Raw genomic sequence first — 23,556 nt, 5'->3', positions numbered from 1 at the left:
TGGCTTTATTCATTACACATATATCCATACTAGCTTTCTTCATCTCTCATATTTTCATATTAGTTTTACTCATCTCTCACAGCTCTCAACTGGGGGATTCAGTAAATTTATTCACAGGTAGTAGGAGGTAGTTTTTCAAAATAGAGAGATCACAACTCTTATGATTCCTGTATTTTAAATTCCAAATAGTTTTCATGTTGTTGGTTTCATGTTATTAATTATACATACTAAACATTTGATTTATCGTGTGTTCAACATTGCAGATCGTATTGCAAAAGTGTCATTTACGCAAAAGTTCAATCAGCTCTATTTTAATACTTGACATTTGCTAGGTATTGTACAAGGGCACATTCTCATGTAAATTGGAGGGTCAGGCACAAAGAGTTCATTGTTCTTAAGTCAGACTTACTTAGTGATGGTTTGAATCCCCCCCCCCCCCACCCCCTCCAAACAGAAGTTGCCAACTGGTTTGTTTATGAAGAAAGCCAAATGTATTGCTTTGAGTAATAAAGTTTGCTTGTTAAAAGCCTGGTATTACAAGGCACATCTCATGTATCCATTCTAACAGAAATGATAATCATGTTAAAATACCCATTTGTGAGGTCAGAAGAACCAGATCACTTGATAAAATGTGGATCTATGTATGAAAGAAAACTGAAATGTGGCTGACAGGCTAACTGAATACACACACACAGAAATAGCATTGGCACAATCAACTCAATAGGGATTTTTATGCACAAAAGCTGCATTATTGCCTGCTCAAGTTTTTTTTAAAAAAGGAAAATTTACCTTTTATGCAGAAGATGGAAAAGGCAGATAGCGCAGAGCAGTGAGCCCATTTCCCAGGGCAAAACTGGGTGGGATGTGCAGCATAACAGTGGCCACCCTGCGGCAGCCCTGCCATCCTGCTGCCTGACAGCCATCAGCCCCGCTGCCTGAGCCTCGCTGCCTGACTGCCCCCTGCTCCACTGCCTTTTTCTAGGTTTCCATACCTGCAGTAATATCGAGATACAATAAATAGTATAATGGATTTGATTCGGCTATATTATGTATTATATAACCCCCCAAATAGTAACCCGTGAAAAGCAGAAAAGAAAATAAATGAATGAAAGAAAAAGGAAATTGTAGTTATAAAGAAGAAAAGAAGAATAGATAGATACCTGGTTACCAAAGTGTCACCACCATTCACTCAATTTTAGCCTTTTCAGTATTATTTATTTATTCCAAGGAGTTGATGAGGTTTAGGGAAAACTCTTTATAAATTTATATATACAATATGTAAATTATCATATTTATTCCTTAAATTATTTGTAATTTTCTCTAGAGGTATACAACTATGTATTTCCGCATGCCAGCTTTCCGTACCTAAATGGGAATCTGATTTCCACGTTACTGCTATACATTTTCTTGCTAATGCAATTTTCACAAATTCCTTTTGATAAAAATTCAATTTCAATTTTGGCCTTATCACCAAAATATTAACCAATACAAAGAACATTGGATCTTGTGGAAATTTAACTCCCGTGAGTTGTTCCAAAAATGTTCCTAATTCTATTCAAAATGGTCTCAATTTTGAACATGACCATGTAGAATGTCAATCTCTTGACTACATCTAAAAGAATGATATGATAGATCTGATGAATCTATTTAATTTTTGTGGGGTAAGATATAGTTGATGTAAAAAGCTATACTGAATCAATCTATATTTAACATTTATTGTATTTGTCACTCATAATTCTGACCAATTTTTTTCCCCAATACTGATATTTAGACCTGTTTCCCCATCTCTGTCTAGATCTACAAATTCTTGCTTTTGAGTTCCCTTTTGCAATAGCATACATGGCTGAAATAAATTTCTTCATAAATCTATTACAAATCAAAGTTTCTATTTCATTTCTTCTAGGTAATAACATTGTTGGACTCAATTTATCTCATAAATATGGTTTTATTTGATAATATAATATTGTATTATTTTCTAGTCCATGTTTATTTTTGATCATATTACATTAAATTTCCTCCTTCAAAACAATCTTCTTTGTTTCTAATTCCCTTAGAGAACCAAATATTCAAAAGTCAATTATTCATTGTAAATGGGATAAGTCTATTTTGATTTAAGGCATTTTAGATAACGTGGGATTCCTTATTACTATCTCAGTATTACCTTATTCCATATATTAATCAAATGCTTCAACAGTGGAATTTCCCTATCTCCATATATTAATCTCGATTCCTATTTATATATAAAATCTTCTGATGTCTTCTTTCCTATCCCCCACTCCTGACAGCTCCCTGTCCCACATTGAATCAAGTGGTATTGCCACCAAGTTCCTGGCCATTCAGTCCAAGGGGTGGTGTGAGGGAGCAGTTGGCATGAGGAACATGGTGAAGTGAGCAGGCAAAGCCTGACAGCTCCACTGGCCGCTTTGTGACAGTGCAGTGGGGCAACGGGGTTGTCAGCCCAACAACAATCATCTTACCTTCCTGTTTGGAGCTGCTTTGAGCAGCAATCTTAGGTTGAGGGAACATGGAGCAAGTTGGACCAGCCAATCCACCTTTGGACCTTTTATGCAGGTAAGTGGAGCATCTTAAAGGCAGAAGAAACCTGTCATTACAAATCGCTAATTTTCACTATAAAAGGGCCTAATGACTGCCTTGTGGACGGTAACATTCATTTGCAGAAACCGAAATAAAACATTAAAGTTGAAGCTATAAAACAGTCATTGGGAATAAAAATGATTGATCCTATAGTTGAAACTTTGAATTCAAAATGGGCATTCAGGTTTAACCACAAATTTTTGAAATTTCTGTACTATCCAAATTGATCCAAATATTTTGGAAAACATTGTGTCCCCTATTTCGATCAGCATCAATTGTTGGAAATTAACCTTCAAATTTAAAGAAGTATTTTTTTTAAAAAAAGCAAAAATTATACCAACTACCAAAACTTTTTTAAAAATTAAATGGAAGTACCTCACAATGACGTCTTTCATTGGGCAACAATACATTTGGATACTCACTCAACACTAGTTATGTGAGCAGACAACATTGCTGGAGGAACTCAGCAGGTAGAAATGGTCAAGCAAAATGAAAGTTTTTGATCTGAAACATTCACTGGCCATTTCTACCCATGAATGCTGTCTGACCTGACGAGTTCCTCCAGCAATTCTTTGCTCGAGATTCCAGCATCTGTTTTTGTGTTTCATTCGTTAGTTTGAGTACATATTGCAGCCACATACCAAGACACTAGGCCCTTTTATAGAGAAAAAAGGCAAATGTAAAGACAGAGATTCTCTGTCTTTACATTGCTGCACTTGCCTCCATAAAAGGTCCGAAAGCAGATGGACTGCTCGAATACCCTCCAGCTTCTATCTGTCTAGGAAGGTACATTTAGAGGTGGAGTGTAGTCACAAAGGGGAGGGCTGATGACACTGCGATGACGCCATCAGTCCGTGACTCAGGAGCCACCACCGAGGACTCCCACGGTGAGTGGGGATGGCTCGGGGTGCTGCAGGCTGGTGTGGTGCTGATTATGGAAGGGCTGAGTCCCATGCATGTGTGTCCCACCATGGAGCTCGGCCTTTAGTCCTAATGTTGGTCACACTTTCTTAAAATACCCAAGAGCACAATAAATACCACATGCAGCAGAAAATCAGATCGATTACAAAAGTGAAATGAATGCTAATTTCAAGTAAAATACTTAAAAGAATGTGCCAATTGTGATTTTTTTTTTTTAAAAAGTGCTGTTTTTAATGAATAAATGGCACACTGGAGAGTTGATCTATTTTTCATCATATTCAAAATCATTTGTTTCTGAACAGATTTCCAGTCTAAATTTAACAGGATGTTAAAGCATCCAGCACCATTTTGATGTGATGCTGTGCCACAAGGAGTTTCCTATTGTTATTCCCCCCCTCTCCCCAAGGGGTAGGCCTCCAGCTCCCTCCTGCCACCTGGAAATGTCCTCTTCCCATTTCCCCTCCGCCCCTTACTCCTTCGCTGAGATGGAGGAATAGAAGGGCAGCAAGGACTTGCAAGGTGAGGGGGATTGGAGGGAGTCTGGTGTGGAAGCCCAGCGAGGGCAAGGAGAGTCAGAGCTCGCTGAGCTGCAGGGGCTAGAGGGCGAAGGGACCCAGGTGCTGAGCTCCGTGGACTAGGAGGAAGGAGGAGAGAAGCGAGCCGGTGCCAAAAAGAAGGTGGTGTTGGAGGGAGAGAAGCAGAGGGGTCGCTGGGGAGCAGCTGAGCCTGAGCAGCAGCAAGAGCTGGGCCCTAGGGAGGAGCAGGTGATGGGAAGCTTGCCAAAGACCGCTTTCCCTTCCTGGCACATATGTTTGACATCACGGTGGCAGGCGGTACTACTGCACCACTCTCCCCACCTCCTCCGGCTCTGGAAGTCGGCTCCCAACTCAGCTATGCATAAAGGGACAGTGGGATCCGCCTTATAGGTCGTCACCATAAAATGTAAAATTGCCTTTATTTTAAATTGAGCCAGCTATAATGCAGGGGCTCACCATAAAAATGCCTAAGGGAGGATTTGGGGGAAATGGAAAGGCCATTCAGAGGCTAGATGATGGGTAATTTCAAGGCCATCAAAATTTGGTAAACACACTTTGTTCAGGGATGATTTAAGGCATGTAATTTATTTGTCATAAAGCTGAAGGGCCAGTGTGTTCCATTTTACAAACACCATCTGTTTAAAAAAAAAATCATCAGTTTCATTTTTAAACCTCTTGTTCCTTGCCATAAATGGATGCAGTCTGCTGTGAAGAATGGTGTCTTCCCTGTGTACCATAGTTGTCAGCAACTCTGGAGAAATTAGTATAACTAAAACCTTTTGGTTGTTTGTTCCCTTGAATCTTTAAATAGATTCTTTATTGAATCAATTGACTTTACTTTCTGCAGCTTCAGTTCAGTTGCCAAACAGTGCTGGCATTAAAAATGCTATTAAAGCAATGCCAGTCAATAATAAGTTCTGTGTCATGCTGATCTGTGGATGGTATTTCAAAATGGGAATATGTCGAGCATAAAAATATTCACAGAATGTTTTGGAGTTTACTTATGTGCTGTCTTGAAGCAAGGTTTTGCCCCAGAATGTGGTCTGTTCAGTTCTCTCAATGGATGTTGCCTGACCTGCTGAGTTTCTCCAACGGTTTGTTTTTGGTCTACTGGTGGTCTCTGTCTCTTTCTTTACTGCAACTTTGGTGATTATTTCTAAAAATAACAAAATTCAATATTACCTCCTAGCGATCATGGCCAAAATGTTGAGATCCCAAGGAATCTTGAAAAGCTTGACCAAGTTACTTTGTCCATTAATCTTTGTCAATCTTAAAATGATATTAAAAATCTCTGACAAAGTTTGGAGCTCCGGGAATATGTTACAAGCTGTCCGATAATAGAGGAAAAGTACAAGTGAAGGCTTCCAATAGCCAAATTGAGAACAAAGGCTGATCACCTTAATGTAACACATCATGTTCATTGTAATCTACAGTTAATTCACGAATTCTGTTCCTTCCTTATCTATGGCTTGTGCTGCTGTACAGATTCTATTAATGAAGATGGATTCAGTAATTTTGAAAAGCAGACAAAAATTACACAAAACTGAATTCAAGTGTCTGCCTGCTGATGCAATATATTTTAGAACAGTGTTTATAACAGGCTGCATGATACTGTACCTGTTAATTTTTTGCTGGAAGCTGTTTCAAAATTCCATTTGATAAGGTACAGACATATCAGCTATGTTTGAAAACCCTTAACTGAGCAATTGTGAGATTTCTTCCCCACCCAGGAAGACCAGGCTGAAATGGTTGCAGCAAGGTAGCAATCAATTGAAAATGCAAAAATGTGAACAGTGGAAATCCTAAACAAAATGGGGAAAAAAAACAACCAGCGAGTAACATCTGTGGTTAGAAATGGAACTAACATGGATGAATGAGTTGAGGGTCAAAATTTTCAATTTAACCCTGGTCCAAGTACAAGAATAGCTTTCCTAATTATGATGCTCCAAACTGGCCACACCTTCACAAAATATACTTCATCCTTCATAAAAATGACAATAGATTTATAGTATCACAGAAGTTTTTAAGGAGGCCTTTAGAGTCAAAGTGTCAGAGCTGGACAGCACAGAAACTGACCCAATGTGACTACATCAACCTAGTTGTCAACCAGAGGAATACTCGATTACCTGCATTTGGCCCATAAACTCTCTAAACCTTATTGGAAAAGATGCTTGAGAATAGGATTTGAGCACATTTGGAAAATCATGGTCAGATCAGGGGTAGTCAGTGTGGTTTTGTGAGGGGAAGGATGTTTCTTAACAATTTGAATTTTTTGAGGAGCTGGCAAAGAATGTTAATGAGGGAAGGGTAGTGGATGCTGTGTACATGGACTTTAGTATGGTGTTTGACAAGGGTCATTTAGAAGGTGCAGATACATGGGACCCATTGTGAGTTGATTGTTTGGATATGAAATTGGCTGGCCCAAAAATGACAGACTTCTAGCGGTGGAAGGCTTTTATTCAGGCTGAAAAACAAAAGTATGTAGACACTGTGATTGTAATTATAAACACACAAATGCTGAAAGAACTCAGCTGGTCCTTTAGCGTCCAAGGGAGGCAAAGATATATAACTAATGTTTTGGGCCTGAGCCGTTCAAGATACAATGTTATTTGGGCTGGAACATTTAACCAGCTATATTTTGCAGGGATCCTTGTTGTGACCACTGTTCTTTGTGATGTAGATAAAGAACTTTGATGAAAATTAGGTGTGTGGGTTGGTAAATTTGCATATGATACAAAGATGGGTGGAGTTGTGGGGAGAGTTTTCAAATAATATAACAGGATGTAGATCAGTAACAGATATGGGCATAGAAATGACAGATAGATGTTGATCGGGAAACCTATGAGATGTTGCCCTATGGGAGGTCAAATAGAAGAGGAATATTTTCAGTTAATGAGAAGGATCGAGGTATCAAGGGGGCCCAAGTCGATAGCTCATTGAAAGTTCAGATTTAATGTCAGCATGCATACATAACATCATATGCAGGCCAGGCAAAATTTCTACTTGTTACTAGTGCAAAAAAAACTGTACTCAAGAAAAGATGCATATACAAAAGAAAGGAATGTAGTAAATCAACAAAAGTGCAAGCAAATTTCAATTTAGAAAATAAATATTCAATAAATAATAATGTGTGAAGTGGTCACACGAGTAGATGGGGTGGTGAAGAAGGTGTATGATCTGCTTGGCTTCATTGGGTGGGGCATTGAGTATAAAAGTAAGGAAGTCATGTTGCAGCTACCTAATACTTATTGAAGCTGTACTCGAGTGAGTGCAATTCTGGTTGCCTAAATACAGGAAAGATGTGGAGGCTTTGGAAAAGGTACAGAAGAGGTTTACCTAGTTGCCTGGTTTTGAGGGTAGGAGAGATTGGACAACCTTGGGTTGTTTGTGTTTTCTTTTTTGGAGCACAGGAGGCTGAGAGGTGACCTCACAGAGGTGTATAAAATCATGAGGAACATTGATTGGGTGGACAATCAAATTCTTACCCCCAGGGCAAAAGTGTCACCCACCAGAGAACATGTGTTTAAGCTGAAAGACATTTAAGATGAGAATTTTATTCTTTTCACCAACTTTCCCCCTCCACCCCACCCAACCCTCATGGGGCAATTTGCTGTGGCCATTTAATCTGACAATCTGTGCCTCTTTGGGAATGCGGGAGGAAACTGGAGCACCCAGGGGAAACCTATGTGGTCACAGTGAGAACATGTAGACTGAACACAGACAGCACCTGTGGTGAGGATTGAACCCAGGTCTCTGGTGCTCTGAGGCAGCAGGTCTTCTAGCTCTGCCACTGTGCTGTCCCAATTTATCACCCAGTTGTGGTTTCAATAAAATGGTTTTGGTCACAGTTGGTATCTAGATTAAAGATGAATGGTAAGTTGTGAGAGTAAAATAAAGAAGCACTATCTACTCAGGAGTAGTTGGTCCTTTGAAAGGCTGCTTTGTGATGAATTGTAACGGGCACATTTTAAAAATTGAAAACCTCACCCCTCCTCTCCTGATCCTTTGCTTATTACACATCTATTTCCTGTCAGCTAGGCAGTCACCCTATCAATCTTGGTAGGTATGAAATTTGTGGTAAAAATATAAATAATGCAAGACATCTGTGACCCTTTGTATTTGCGTTTCCCATGCAGAAACCCTACTTCCTGCACTTCTTGCTTCAGAGTCTTGAGTATCTAATCAGACTGACACAGCCCCGCCCTCTATAATTATTATGTGATTTCCTCGCAAGTCCATACTTAATTGGTTCAGACGCTATCTTGTGCCCTCCTATGGTCCAATGGCATGTTGGACCCGAGGTACATTGAGGAAACTCTTTCTAAAAAAACACCCATAAAACAACCAGAAAAAATAATCCCCAAGTTATGGCCCTCTGTCAATGTTTTTGGGTCTTAATTTTTATGTAATTATAATCAGATAATTAGAATATAGGTGATTTCTTCCACATCACCTATATATATTATACCCAGATCTCTTTGTGGAAGTCTCTTGTATATCTGCTGCATTTTACCTATTTACCTACTCCATCATGCTGGAGTAACTGGATTTTGCTTCCTCCAATAAGCACTTAATGGATCATCGGACAATTTAGCATGTACATAAATGATTACTTGCACTCCATTTTTTGTTTATTGTTTCTTGTGATGTGCTACTTCTCATCTCTTCCTTCTTTGGTTTGGCTTCGCGGACGAAGATTTATGGAGGGGGTAAAAAGTCCACGTCAGCTGCAGGCTCGTTTGTGGCTGACAAGTCCGATGCGGGACAGGCAGACACGATTGCAGCGGTTGCAGGGAAAAATTGGTTGGTTGGGGTTGGGTGTTGGGTTTTTCCTCCTTTGCCTTTTGTCAGTGAGGTGGGCTCTGCGGTCTTCTTCAAAGGAGGTTGCTGCCCGCCAAACTGTGAGGCGCCAAGATGCACGGTTTGAGGCGTTATCAGCCCACTGGCGGTGGTCAATGTGGCAGGCACCAAGAGATTTCTTTAGGCAGTCCTTGTACCTCTTCTTTGGTGCACCTCTGTCACGGTGGCCAGTGGAGAGCTCGCCATATAACACGATCTTGGGAAGGCGATGGTCCTCCATTCTGGAGACGTGACCCATCCAGCGCAGCTGGATCTTCAGCAGCGTGGACTCGATGCTGTCGACCTCTGCCATCTCGAGTACTTCGACGTTAGGGATGTAAGCGCTCCAATGGATGTTGAGAATGGAGCGGAGACAACGCTGGTGGAAGCGTTCTAGGAGCCGTAGGTGGTGCCGGTAGAGGACCCATGATTCGGAGCCGAACAGGAGTGTGGGTATGACAACGGCTCTGTATACGCTTATCTTTGTGAGGTTTTTCAGTTGGTTGTTTTTCCAGACTCTTTTGTGTAGTCTTCCAAAGGCGCTATTTGCCTTGGCAAGTCTGTTGTCTATCTCATTGTCGATCCTTGCATCTGATGAAATGGTGCAGCCGAGATAGGTAAACTGGTTGACCGTTTTGAGTTTTGTGTGCCCGATGGAGATGTGGGGGGGCTGGTAATCATGGTGGGGAGCTGGCTGATGGAGGACCTCAGTTTTCTTCAGGCTGACTTCCAGGCCAAACATTTTGGCAGTTTCCGCAAAGCAGGACGTCAAGCGCTGAAGAGCTGGCTCTTTGCACATGAACTCCTCAGACTTGACATCGACATCGACATAGCCGCTCTCAGTGAAGTCCGCCTGGCAGATGTAGGCAGCCTCCAAGAACGCGGCGCGTGCTACACACTCTACTGGTCTGGCAAGCCTTCGGATGAACGACGCCTATCTGGTGTAGGCTTCATGGTCAAGAGCTTCATTGCCTCCAAACTCGAAAACCTTCCGACAGGCCTCTCGGACCGAATCATGTCCATGCGACTCCCCCTTCAAAACAAGCGTCACATCACCCTCATCAGTGTCTATGCTCCAACCCTCCAGGCGGAACCAGCAGAAGACAAGTTCTACACCGACCTGCGCAACCTCATCCAACGCACCCCTACAGTCGACAAGGTTGTCATCCTGGGCGACTTCAACGCTCGTGTCGGCAAAGACTCAGAAACCTGGCCAGGAATCCTGGGCAAGCATGGCGTCGGCAAGTGCAACGACAATGGGCGCCTCCTGTTGGAGCTCTGCGCAGAACAGTGGCTTGTCATTACAAACACCCTTTTTCAGCAGAGGGACAGCCTTAAGACCACCTGGATGCATCCCCGATCCAAACACTGGCACCTCCTGGACTACATCCTGGTGCGAGAAAGTGACAAACGAGATGTGCTCCACACCAGGGTCATGCCTAGCGCGGAATGCCACACTGACCACCGGCTGGTTCGCTGCAAGCTCAACCTTCACTTCAAGCCAAAGCCCAGGAACAATAAAGCCCCCAGAAAGAGGTTCAATGTTGGAAACCTGCAGTCAGACGAAGCGAGAGGAAACTTCCAGGCAAACCTCAAAGCAAAGCTCGACGATGCAACCCGCCTCACGGACCCGTCCCCTGAAACCCTCTGGGATCAGTTGAAGACTACCATACTGCAATCCACTGAAGAGGTACTGGGCTTCTCCTCCAGGAAAAACAAGGACTGGTTTGACGAAAACAGCCAGGAAATCCAGGAGCTGCTGGCAAAGAAGCGAGCTGCCCACCAGGCTCACCTTACAAAGCCGTCCTGTCCAGAGAAGAAACAAGCCTTCCGTCGCGCATGCAGCCATCTTCAGCGCAAACTCCGGGAGATCCAAAATGAGTGGTGGACTAGCCTCGCCAAACGAACCCAGCTCAGCGCGGACATTGGCGACTTCAGGGGTTTCTACGAGGCTCTAAAGGCTGTGTACGGCCCCTCACCCCAAGTCCAAAGCCCGCTGCGCAGCTCAGACGGCAAAGTCCTCCTCAGCGACAAGATCTCCATCCTCAACCGATGGTCAGAACACTTCCAATCTCTTTTCAGTGCCAACCGCTCAGTCCAAGATTCCGCCCTGCTCCAGCTCCCTCAACAGCCCCTAAGGCTAGAGCTGGATGAGGTTCCCACCCTGGATGAGACATATAAGGCAATCGAACAACTGAAAAGTGGCAAAGCAGCAGGTATGGATGGAATCCCCCCAGAAGTCTGGAAGGCTGGCGGCAAAACTCTGCATGCCAAACTGCATGAGTTTTTCAAGCTTTGTTGGGACCAAGGTAAACTGCCTCAGGATCTTCGTGATGCCACCATCATCACCCTGTACAAAAACAAAGGCGAGAAATCAGACTGCTCAAACTACAGGGGAATCACGTTGCTCTCCATTGCAGGCAAAATCTTCGCTAGGATTCTACTAAATAGAATAATACCTAGTGTCGCCGAGAATATTCTCCCAGAATCACAGTGCGGCTTTCGCGCAAACAGAGGAACTACTGACATGGTCTTTGCCCTCAGACAGCTCCAAGAAAAGTGCAGAGAACAAAACAAAGGACTCTACATCACCTTTGTTGACCTCACCAAAGCCTTCGACACCGTGAGCAGGAAAGGGCTTTGGCAAATACTAGAGCGCATCGGATGTCCCCCAAAGTTCCTCAACATGATTATCCAACTGCACGAAAACCAACAAGGTCGGGTCAGATACAGCAATGAGCTCTCTGAACCCTTCTCCATTAACAATGGCGTGAAGCAAGGCTGTGTTCTCGCACCAACCCTCTTTTCAATCTTCTTCAGCATGATGCTGAACCAAGCCATGAAAGACCCCAACAATGAAGACGCTGTTTACATCCGGTACCGCACGGATGGCAGTCTCTTCAATCTGAGGCGCCTGCAAGCTCACACCAAGACACAAGAGAAACTTGTCCGTGAACTACTCTTTGCAGACGATGCCGCTTTAGTTGCCCATTCAGAGCCAGTACTTCTCATCTAAGCTGCTGAATAATGTCAATCCTCCATGCATGATGTTTTTTTCAGATGACAGTAACCCCTTTTATAGTGGGGGGGGGGGGGAATTGTAAAGACAGATATTCTGTCTTTAAAATACTTCACTTACCTCCATAAAAGGTCTGAAGGGAGATTGACTAGTCAAACTCGCTCCATCTTCCATCTGTTTGGAGTGTAGACTCAGAGGTGGAGTGAAGTCACTCTACCTCCTCTGTAAAAGGATTGCCGCTGAAAGCAGTTCCAAAGGGGAGGGCTGATGATCTCGCGATGGCACTGTCAGCCTGTGACCCAGGAGCACAAATTTTAAAAAACCCATATGGTTAATAACGTTTATTATGTTGCACAGGAGATCTGTCCAAGTAGTGCACAGATCTCCACTAGTACTCTTCCCTGCTCTTTGGTTGCCATTATCGAGTATAGGCTGCTTTCCCTTCTGTGCATATGTTTGAAGTCATGGTGGTGGGCGGCATTACTGCACTCCTTGCCCTGCCTCCTTCAGCTTTGCATAAAGGCACCGTGGGATCCACATTATAGGTCATCATCATAAAAGGTAATTCACCTTTTTTTTAAACTTGAGGCAGCTATATAAAGGGCTATTGCTTGCTTCTGAAGACGTTTATACTCTATCTAAAGGTCATGCTGAGTCACTTGCCCATTTTGTGAATTCTGCTGTGACTTGTTTGTCATTGGTGCAGTGACAATCAGGGCTCCAATTTAGTGTTAATGTGTTTGAGATGGCAGCTGAGGATGGGAAAATTGCAAATGTTACTTCCGTTGTAACCTTCAAAGAAAAAGTGTTGGGGTTATAATTACCAGAAAGCAACAGGTTGATTACAAAAGAATCAGAGAGGAAGTGAAAATTATAATGGGAGATCAAAAGTGTATATGAAAAAAGATTAGCTGCGAATGCAAATAAGAATCCAGAAACGCTGTGGAGGCAAATAAATAGTAAAAGCATTCTACATGAAAAAGGGAAGATCCATTAGGGACAAATATGGAAACTTGCACATGCATGTTAAAGGTACTGTTAATGTACTAAATGAATGCACTGCATTGGTCTTTACAAGAAAAGAGGGTACTCCCAAAGTAGTAATAAAGGAAAAATAAATTGAGGCATTTGATACATTAAAAATTAAGAGAATAAAGAGTGAGAAGAAAAACTTGGGGTTGGAATCTGGAATGCACTGTCCTCAGATGTGGTGGAGGGAGGTTCTCCCATGTACAATCCAGTCCCCTCTTTGAGCACCAGCAACAATTTTATTGTGATGACAGGTTTCCTTTGATCATAATTTTGTTCCAAAAAATAGTAGTGAGAAGCCTTGTAACTAGTTGAATTAGTTTATTTCTGTGATGGGTAAATTTCTGGAATGCTGTTAACATTCTCCATTTCCATGACTTGTCGATAACCCGATTACATGAGTGAAGATGCAAGAGCATCCCATCTCCTTTCATTTTTATTTTCCTTTCATTGCTGGCCTGATAATATACTAACATGGACTGATTATTTTTGGGGCCAGAAGGGAGTAGTTGTTTGCATTTAGTGTCTTGTATGTTACAGGCAGCTTTACTTTCATGTAATTATGCACAACTTGACTGTGGACTCTTTGTAAATTTAATCACATCTTACTTTGAAGTTAGATTGAACTGGTGAGATGAGCTTCCCTCCAGTGTCTGTACTTAAAACATGACATTTGTTTCCCATATTTATTCTTAGTGCTGCAGTTTGCTAAGTTGGTAGCGAGTTGGAGAAAACAAGCAGAGAATTCAAAACTTTTAAATGTATGCAACTAAAATTAAGTGACAGGTTTGTTATGCTGCCATGAAGTATTTGTGTACTCATGATAATGACTTGAGATTGGACAGGAATGGAGCTGACTTTAGGCTCTTTAAGCAGATATGGGAATCCAATATTTCACATTGGTAGGCTGGTACCAGTCGATTGCCTCCCGGCTCTTCAAGATATTTGCAGTTACACAACGATCATTTCTTGCCTTTTCATGTGACTTTGGAGGTGGAAAATGATCACAAATCTTCTGCTCTATGTCAAACAAAATCTTTGCACAAATCTAAAATTGACCTGATTTGAATGAATCAATGAATCTATTGTGCTTTTGAATTCTTGTTTCCATGGAGTTGAATCTGAAGCAACAATAGAAATTGAAGCCATGAGGAGTGTTTTTACAAATGCATCGAGGCATGGCATATATATCTCCAGAGGTAGTGGTTTATTTGCCTGACAGAATACTTAATCTAATTTGTATATTGTACTTTTTAAATTGGCAAGCTGAATGTCTGGCAATGTTGCACTGCAGCAAAATAGGTTTGCCACATGACTTTCCTATCTGGGAGGATCATAATTAAATTCTATTTTTGTTTATTTGTCACATAGTAATTAGCACAGTGAGAAGGGTTATTCAGCAAATTGTCTAACAGGTTATCTCCAATATTGAAATTGTTGTGTTAAAAACCAAATTTAGAGTGTAGTTACAATGAAAAGAAGAAATGAACAAGATGCATAGGATACAGCATGTTCATGCTGAAAGATACATCGATGCATCAATTATATTTTGCTGTAATTTGATAAACAACATTATCACAATAAGACTTCCAAAGCAAACTTTTCAACCTACCATTTGAGTCAAAATTTCATTTTGTTTTTAAAAAAAAAATTTATTGGCCTAGTACATAATGAGTGAAAATGAAGTGACAATTACATTATCACCAAAATTTATGGCAGTACAAACCATCCACAAGTGTGTAACCAGAGGATATAGCTATCCTTTGATTCTTTGACCAACCACCTGACCCTCAACAAGTTACTCTCCAGGCAGCCTGTGGCCTTTCATCTGTTGCCTTTTTGTAAACAATAATCCATTAGTGACATCATTTGGGCACTCTCCAAAGCTTTTGCAAAGGCTCTTGGAGCCAGCCTGTCTAGCATGAACAGAGCTCCTGTATTTTAAATAAAATCTGTTTTAAAATGTTTGTATGTGACCTACTCTAAAAATCCTGCCCTAATTTATCTCCCAAAAACATATCTATAAATGTGTCACAGACCTGCTGAATTTCTCCAGCATTGTGTTTTTATTTTGATTGTATCTGCAGACTTTTGTCTTTAACTTCTTTCATCCAGTAAGTGTTTCTGTTTTTGCACCCTCTTTTAAATTTTACCATTGGCTCTTGTCATTCTTGCAATTAAAATGCATCTCTTATTGTGCTTTGTAGTCTGCTACATATCTGTAATTTCCAGAAATCCATTAATGTCCTATTATAATCTTCCTAAATTGTGATCTGTGTCCCATACCAACGTGATGTATTCAAGCAACCCTTGCCTGTACATTTTCAATCAGTCTGAAAAAATGCAATTTTTTATAACCAGAACTGTTTTCTTTCATTCACTTACTTTTGTATTAACAGTGTGTCTGTCGTGTCTTTATTCCACAGTCTGCAGTGTTTGTGAGTACAACAATGTCGGTTTTAATTTAAAATAAAATACTGGCGTGCTGGATTTTAAATTCAAATGAGAACTGAAGCTGGAAGATTTTGGTGTTGTAGACAATGTGGGATGTGTTGCATGACAAGATGTGGAGTTTTAGACATTAGGTCTTTTACAACTTGCCGTGTAAAATGAGTATTCCCCATAAATTTTCTTTGGAACCCTACTGGGAAATGGCGGTGTGAAAATGTTTGCCCGGGAAAATTACCTGGGTCTGCAGCCCCTACCTAAGAGGTGTCGTGACATCAGCAACAATTGCCTAATACATTAATTCTGCTATTTTCCTCTTGCATTTAAATGCTATTTAAATAGTTGTGTTCCCTTCTCTTGGTCTTAACCAAATTGTTAATTGGGGTGTGTGTGTGTATACATAAGTATGCACGTGCACACACACTCTCTCTGGCTGTTTCTCTCTTCCCCTCCCCCCCCAACTTCTTTGGCAGCACTCTCTCTCTCACACACTCTCACTCACTCTTCTGACTTCCGGTCAGACTTCCTGTTAGTGTGTGATTATGTCATTGCTGGGGCTGCGAACCACCCCCCCTTCCAATTGCCGGGGAGGACAAATTCCTGAGAATTTGGACTGCAGTGTGAAAGGCCCAGGAGTTCCTGTCTTATGGGAATTTCACCCTGGACCAAGTAAGGTCACCGGTTGCCTGTGGTGTGAAAGACCAACTGAGTTCATGATGAGCAGGGGAAGAAAAACCAATGAGGTTATGAGGTGAAGAGAATCATGAGCTTGCATTGAATAGAGTGATTTTGGGGACAGAGCCAAAATGAACTAAAATCTTGGTAACATTGAGGATGAAAGGTCAAAATTGGACAATCACCAGTTAACATTAATGTGGAGTTGGAAGTCTTTCAGAGACCATGTTACCTTTTACTGGGAAACATTTATGGTTGCATTGGCTTGCAGATGAGTACAATTCTCTCAATTGTGCCTGAAACTCACCTGCAAATACCCAATGCTTTCATTTAGGGCAACTGGGGTGGGCAAGAAATGTAGTGATGCTTTTTTAGCAGAAATCCCAAATTGTCACCTTTATAAAAATTTAAGTATTCCACCAGGTTTTAATTCTAGCTCAATGAAATTATAGAATAAACAAGGCACAGAAGGTGGCTATTTAGCCCATCTTGGTGAATCCCATTCTCCTGATGAATCCCATTCTCCTGATGAATCCCATTCTCCTGGTGAATCCCATTCTCCTGGTGAATCCCATTCTCCTGGTGAATCCCATTCTCCTGGTGAATCCCATTCTCCTGGTGAATCCCATTCTCCCGGTGAATCCCATTCTCCCGGTGAATCCCATTCTCCCGGTGAATCCCATTCTCCCGGTCAATCCCATTCTCCCGGTCAATCCCATTCTCCCGGTCAATCCCATTCTCCCGGTCAATCCCATTCTCCCGGTCAATCCCATTCTCCCGGTCAATCCCATTCTCCCGGTCAATCCCATTCTCCCGGTCAATCCCATTCTCCCGGTCAATCCCATTCTCCCGGTCAATCCCATTCTCCCGGTCAATCCCATTCTCCCGGTCAATCCCATTCTCCCGGTCAATCCCATTCTCCCGGTCAATCCCATTCTCCTGGTCAATCCCATTCTCCTGGTCAATCCCATTCTCCTGGTCAATCCCATTCTCCTGGTCAATCCCATTCTCCTGGTCAATCCCATTCTCCTGGTCAATCCCATTCTCCTGGTCAATCCCATTCTCCTGGTCAATCCCATTCTCCTGGTCAATCCCATTCTCCTGGTCAATCCCATTCTCCTGGTCAATCCCATTCTCCTGGTCAATCCCATTCTCCTGGTCAATCCCATTCTCCTGGTCAATCCCATTCTCCTGGTCAATCCCATTCTCCTGGAACATGGCTCTGGGCCTGGTTCTCTTTCAAGCATCCTTTTAAATACTATTTGATTCTGCCTGATGCATCATTTACATTTCACATCATAAACTACTTTTAAAAAAAAAACTCCCCATGAGGCTCCTTGTATCTTTTTAAAATCTGTTTCTTATCCATCCTCAAGTGGGGAACAATTTCCCTTGGTGTTATCTGTATGGAACATCTATCTTGAAGCTATTCAAATCTACCTTGAGGCACTAATGAAAAGTTTTGTTCTTTCAGTCACTTTACATCTGTGAGTCTATCTCAATGAGATAGACAACAGACTCGCCAAGGCAAATAGCGCCTTTGGAAGACTACACAAAAGAGTCTGGAAAAACAACCAACTGAAAAACCTCACAAAGATAAGCGTATACAGAGCCGTTGTCATACCCACACTCCTGTTCGGCTCCGAATCATGGGTCCTCTACCGGCACCACCTACGGCTCCTAGAGCGCTTCCACCAGCGTTGTCTCCGCTCCATCCTCAACATCCATTGGAGCGCTTACACCCCTAACGTCGAAGTACTCGAGATGGCAGAGGTCGACAGCATCGAGTCCACGCTGCTGAAGATCCAGCTGCGCTGGATGGGTCACGTCTCCAGAATGGAGGACCATCGACTTCCCAAGATCGTATTATATGGCGAGCTCTCCACTGGCCACCGTGACAGAGGTGCACCAAAGAAAAGGTACAAGGACTGCCTAAAGAAATCTCTTGGTGCCTGCCACATTGACCACCGCCAGTGGGCTGATAACGCCTCAAACCGTGCATCTTGGCGCCTCACAGTTTGGCGGGCAGCAACCTCCTTTGAAGAAGACCGCAGAGCCCACCTCACTGACAAAAGGCAAAGGAGGAAAAACCCAACACCCAACCCCAACCAACCAATTTTCCCTTGCAACCGCTGCAATCGTGTCTGCCTGTCCCGCATCGGACTTGTCAGCCACAAACGAGCCTGCAGCTGACGTGGACTTTTTACCCCCTCCATAAATCTTCGTCCGCGAAGCAAAGCCAAAGACATCTGTGAGTGAGAGTGATCATGGTTTTGCTCCAGGGACTAAGAATGTCATTTAAACAACTCTCAATTCACATAAATTGATGCGTTTTCTGCCCACTTATCAATGAGATCCCAGTAATTTAATTTTAATCCGTTCAATCTGTATCCTTTTCTGTGTTTGGCTAGCTTTGATTTGTTTAGGCAGAATGAAAATTAGAAAATAACTTTTGTGTTTTCACTTGTTTCTAAAGGAAAAGGTTTATGCCAGATACTTTCTCTGAATTCAGTGCTCTTTAAAATTTAAATTAAATTTCACTTGGTTCAGACTCCTGAGTCTGAAACCATATCAGCATAGATGACTTGCTCCTCCTCAAAAGCTAATTTACAATTGTACATTTTTTTGAAGGTATGAAAGATTTGGAGCAGTTGTGAGATTAACTTGCAGCATGTGCTATTCAGATTAAGAGCTTTGCACTTTTGAACAAGCGTCAACTTTGATTTACAATCATAGCTTTGTGGCAGTGTGAGCAGTGGAAGAAACACAGCCACCATGTTGAGGGTCGTTAACAACTGTTTTTATTCAAATTCAGCACGCCCCTTTAAGGGCAGCATGAGCTCTGGTGCGTTGTGACATCATAATCGCTGCCCAGGGTACGCGCTGGAAGGGATGCTGGAGTCAGAGAGAAACCTCTGATGACGCCATTTCCCCAAGGCTGACCCGCCATGTGGTGATACAAGCGGGTCCGGTTCGCCATGAGAATGTGCGCAGCCACACAACACCCCCCAGAACCGGCTATGCGTCGTGTTGCTTTGGCGACCGGCCCTAGAGCTTGGGCGTGGCCGTCTGCACCAGCTGTGATAAGTCCAGATGGGCCGCTTTTAGGCGGTCCACCGTAAAAAGTTCCTCTCTTCCACCCCCCCCCCCCAACATCCAGGGTGAAGGCTCTGCCGGACCGGTGCAAGACTATGTATGGCCCCTCGTACGGTCACTATAGTGGTGCACCTTGTGGTCCCCTCCGCATGAAAATGAACTGGGCCGAGTCGAGCTCTTTGGGGAGATGAAAATGTCGGGTGCTGTGGCGTGCCGGGGTGGGGGAGCTAGGGAGGCCAGTTGCCTGCGTAGGTTCGCCTGTAGGTTTTTGTCGATGGCTGTGGTGTCAGGGTCAGGGACGAAAAACTCGCACGGCAAGGAAAGCGGTGCACCATAGACCATCTCTGCTGCTGAAGCCTGCAGGTCCTTCTTGGGTGCTGTCCTAATCCAGAGGAGGACCCAGGGTAGTTCGTCCGCCCAGTCTAGTCCAGAGAGCCTGGCCATAAGCGATGCCTTCAGGTGCCTGTGGAACCTCTCCACCAACACGTTGGACTGCGGGTGGTATGCTGTGGTGTGGTGGAGTTTGACCCCCCAGGAGCTTCACCATCCGAGTCCACAGGGCAGACGTCAACTGCGCTCCTCTTTCACTAGTAATGTGCACCGAGACTCCGAAACGGGCAGTCCATTGGCTGACCAGAGTCCTGGCGCACGTCTCCGCAGAGGCCTCCTCAATCTGGATGGCTTCTGGCCACCTTGTGGCCTGGTCCACTACCAGAGGTAGTCTAAAGAGGTTACAAGCCTCTTTTGACACTGGCAGAGGCCCGATGATATCAACGTGGAATCTGCGAACCGCTGGGTCGAAGTTCTGGATGGGGGCTCGCATGTGTTTCTGGACGTTGGAAGTCTGGCACCTGGTACAGTTCCGCCACCTCCTTCTTCAGCCTGTGCCATACAAACTGCTCCATGACCATCCGCACAGTTGTCCTTACCGCTGGGTGAGCGAGGTCATGGATTAGACTGAAGACCTTTGCCCTCCAGTGCGGCGGGACCACTGGGCATGGCGTGCCTGTTGAGACGTCGCAGAGCAATGTATCTGGGCTGCTGGGCACCTGGACATCCTTAAGTTTGAGGCCCGAGATGACAGTCCCCAAGGCTAGTGTCTCTGCATCGTTCCTCTCTGCCTGACCCAGTGCTCGTAATCCAGGCTGGGCACGAAAGTGTTGATGGCTGGATGGGAAAGCGCATCCGCCACTACATTGTCCTTGCCGGCCCTGTGTTGGATGTCAGTTGTGAACTCAGACACATATGAGAGGTGGCGCTGGTGTCTGGCGGACCAAGGATCCTTGGCCATCGGCAGTGCTTAAGTAAGGGGCTTGTGATCCGTGAAGGCCGTGAATGGCCAGCCCTCGAGGAAGTAGCAGAAATGGCGGATGGTCAAATACAGCGCCAGGAACTCCCGGTCGAAGATGCTGTATTTGAGCTCTGGAGAGTGCAGCTGTTTGCTGAAAAAGGCCAGCGAGCACCATTGTCCATTGAGCCACTGTTCCAGAACCCCCCCCTACTGTCGTAGCTGAGATGTCCACGGAGAGCGCCGTGTGTTCCTCCGGTCGCGGGTGTACCAGCAGCGTGATGCTGGCTAGCCACCTTTGTCGCGATGAAAGCCCTGTCCCCCTCCTCTGACCATGATAAAGTATTTTCTTTGGTGACCATGATCGTGAACAATGGGCGCATGGTTCGCGTGGCTCAAGGGATGAAATGATAGTAAAATTTCACCATCCCTGTGAACTCTTGGAGGCTTTTCAGGGTTAAGGGTATGGGGAATCTTTGAACAGCCACTATCTTCTCCGGCACCGGCGCGATCCAAGCCACCGAAATGGCGTGCCCCAGGAACTGGAGGGACTCCTTGCTGAACTGACATTTGGCCGCGTTGACTGAGGCCAAAGTCCGCCAGCCGGGCAAAGAGTGTGTGGAGGTGGGCTTTGTGTTCATCAGAATATCATCCAGGTAAATGAACACAAAGTCCAGGTCTTTACCAACCCCATCCATGAGGGGCTGGAATGTTTGGTCTACGTTCTTTAGACCGAAGGGCATTTGCAGGAACTCGAAGAGACCGAAAGGGGTGATAATGGCAGTCTTACCCACGTTGTCTGGATGCACTGGGATCTGATGGTATCCCCGCACGTGGTCCACTTTGGAGAAGACCTGTATGTGGGGTACTGAGTACCTGTTGAGGCTGTTTGTGTCGTTCAACCGACGATAGTTCCCGCACAGTCTCCAGGCCCGGGATGATTTCGGGATTATATGGAGCGGCGATGCCCAGGTGCTGTCCGAGCGCTGGATGATTTCCAGTTCCTGGAGCCTGGAGAACTCCTCCTTTGCCTGCTGGAGCTTCTCAGATGGCAGCTGTCTGGGTCTAGTGTGCAGCGGGGGCCCTGTTTGGTGATGTGGTGGAAGACACAATGCAGGGTGGTGTTGAACCATGGGTCTAAGATGGTGGGGAATTCGTGGAGGATCTCGTCGATCTCTTCCCCGGCAATTTCGAGCCTGCGGGCTTCTGCTGTATCCATTCGGGTGGAGTGGAATATTCAGGCGTTGACCCTTCATGTCAATCAGTAGGCCGTGAGCTCTGGGGAAGTTGACTCCTAAGAGCGCGGTGTCCATGGAGGCTAGGATGAACCTCCAGTGTAACTTCTCCTTCCTGATCTGGATCTGTGCCCTGCAGGTGCCGTAGGTCCTGATGGTGGAGCTGTTGGCCGCCCACAGGGTTGGACCTCGAGATTGGGTGTGAGTCTCTAATGCTGTGGGGGGATGGACGCTGAGCTCATCCCCTGTGTCCACCAGGAATTGGTGGCCAGTGGATCTGTCCATCACCTGAAGGAGGCTGTTTGTGTAGCCAGCTGTCGTAGCCATCAATGGCAGCTGGCTGGTCGTTTCCCTGAAATTCGCAGGGCTGGCAGCACTTACTGGCTTGCACTCCCCAGCACTGGTGGTAGAAACACCAGGTCGACTGGCCATCTTCTGGCTTGGTCTTGGGAACAGTTTGCAGTCGGCTGGCTCCTGGTTGTGCACCTGGTTGAGGGCTGCCTCGTTCTCCCTCTTCGTGTGCCAGAGGGCATCCACACAGGCTGCTGCTCTCGGGTTTGAGAAATCCTCATCTGTGAGGAGCAGCTGGATGTCCTCTGGCATGTCTTCCAGGAATATCTGATGTAAGAGAAAACAAGGCTTGTGCTCTTCCACCAGGGCCGGCATTTAATCCATCAGCGCTGATGGACTACGGTCCCCAAGCCCATCTAGGTGAAGGAGCCTGAAGCCCATTGCTGGGTATAGTGCGTGTCGAAAGAACCAAAGACTTGTTGATCCAAACCAAGGATTTTATTAACTAAAAGACTGGAGCAGATCACAAGTAGCGACCAGTCCAGAATGACCTGGTCTGGTTATGAGCAATCCTTTAAGACCTGCCACTAGGTGTGGCTACACTCTCAGCCAATCACAGTCATCCTACACTCTTCTTTCTTTGGCTTGGCTTCGCGGACGAAGATTTATGGAGGGGGTAAAAAGTCCACGTCAGCTGCAGGCTCGTTTGTGGCTGACAAGTCCGATGCGGGACAGGCAGACACGGTTGCAGCGGTTGCAGGGGAAAATTGGTTGGTTGGGGTTGGGTGTTGAGTTTTTCCTCCTTTGCCTTTTGTCAGTGAGGTGGGCTCTGCGGTCTTCTTCAAAGGAGGTTGCTGCCTGCCAAACTGTGAGGCGCCAAGATGCACGGTTTGAGGCGTTATCAGCCTACTGGTGGTGGTCAATGTGGCAGGCACCAAGAGATTTCTTTAGGCAGTCCTTGTACCTTTTCTTTGGTGCACCTCTGTCACGGTGGCCAGTGGAGAGCTCGCCATATAACACGATCTTGGGAAGGCGATGGTCCTCCATTCTGGAGACGTGACCCATCCAGCGCAGCTGGATCTTCAGCAGCGTGGACTCGATGCTGTCGACCTCTGCCATCTCGAGTACTTCGATGTTAGGGATGAAAGCGCTCCAATGGATGTTGAGGATGGAGCAGAGACAACGCTGGTGGAAGCGTTCTAGGAGCCGTAGGTGGTGCCGGTAGAGGACCCATGATTCGGAGCCGAACAGGAGTGTGGGTGTGACAACGGCTCTGTATACGCTTATCTTTGTGAGGTTTTTCAGTTGGTTGTTTTTCCAGACTCTTTTGTGTAGTCTTCCAAAGGCGCTATTTGCCTTGGCGAGTCTGTTGTCTATCTCATTGTCGATCCTTGCATCCTACACTACCATCTGTACATATGTACATCTACACATTGGTGATAGAATCTGTACTATCACACTGGGGAGTTGGCCCGAAAGTTCCAAGCAGCAGGTCTTTGAGGGCGGTGTAGTTGCCTGTAGCGGGGTTGGTGGATGATGTCTTCCACCCTTGCTGCCGTATCTTGGTCCAGAGCACTCATGACA

The 23,556-nt window shown here is 44.7% G+C and overlaps 1 protein-coding gene across 2 annotated transcripts in view; it reads left to right on the top strand.

Annotated features, from left to right (window-relative positions):
• chn2 (chimerin 2) overlaps window positions 1–23,556 on the top strand; it is a 335,049-nt gene that overhangs the window by 99,963 nt on the left and 211,530 nt on the right. The window lies entirely within an intron of this gene.

The sequence above is a fragment of the Narcine bancroftii genome, chromosome 1 (assembly GCF_036971445.1).
Source record: "Narcine bancroftii isolate sNarBan1 chromosome 1, sNarBan1.hap1, whole genome shotgun sequence".
Taxonomy (NCBI): Eukaryota; Metazoa; Chordata; class Chondrichthyes; order Torpediniformes; family Narcinidae; genus Narcine; species Narcine bancroftii.
This window is presented reverse-complemented; position numbering and strand designations above follow the sequence as displayed.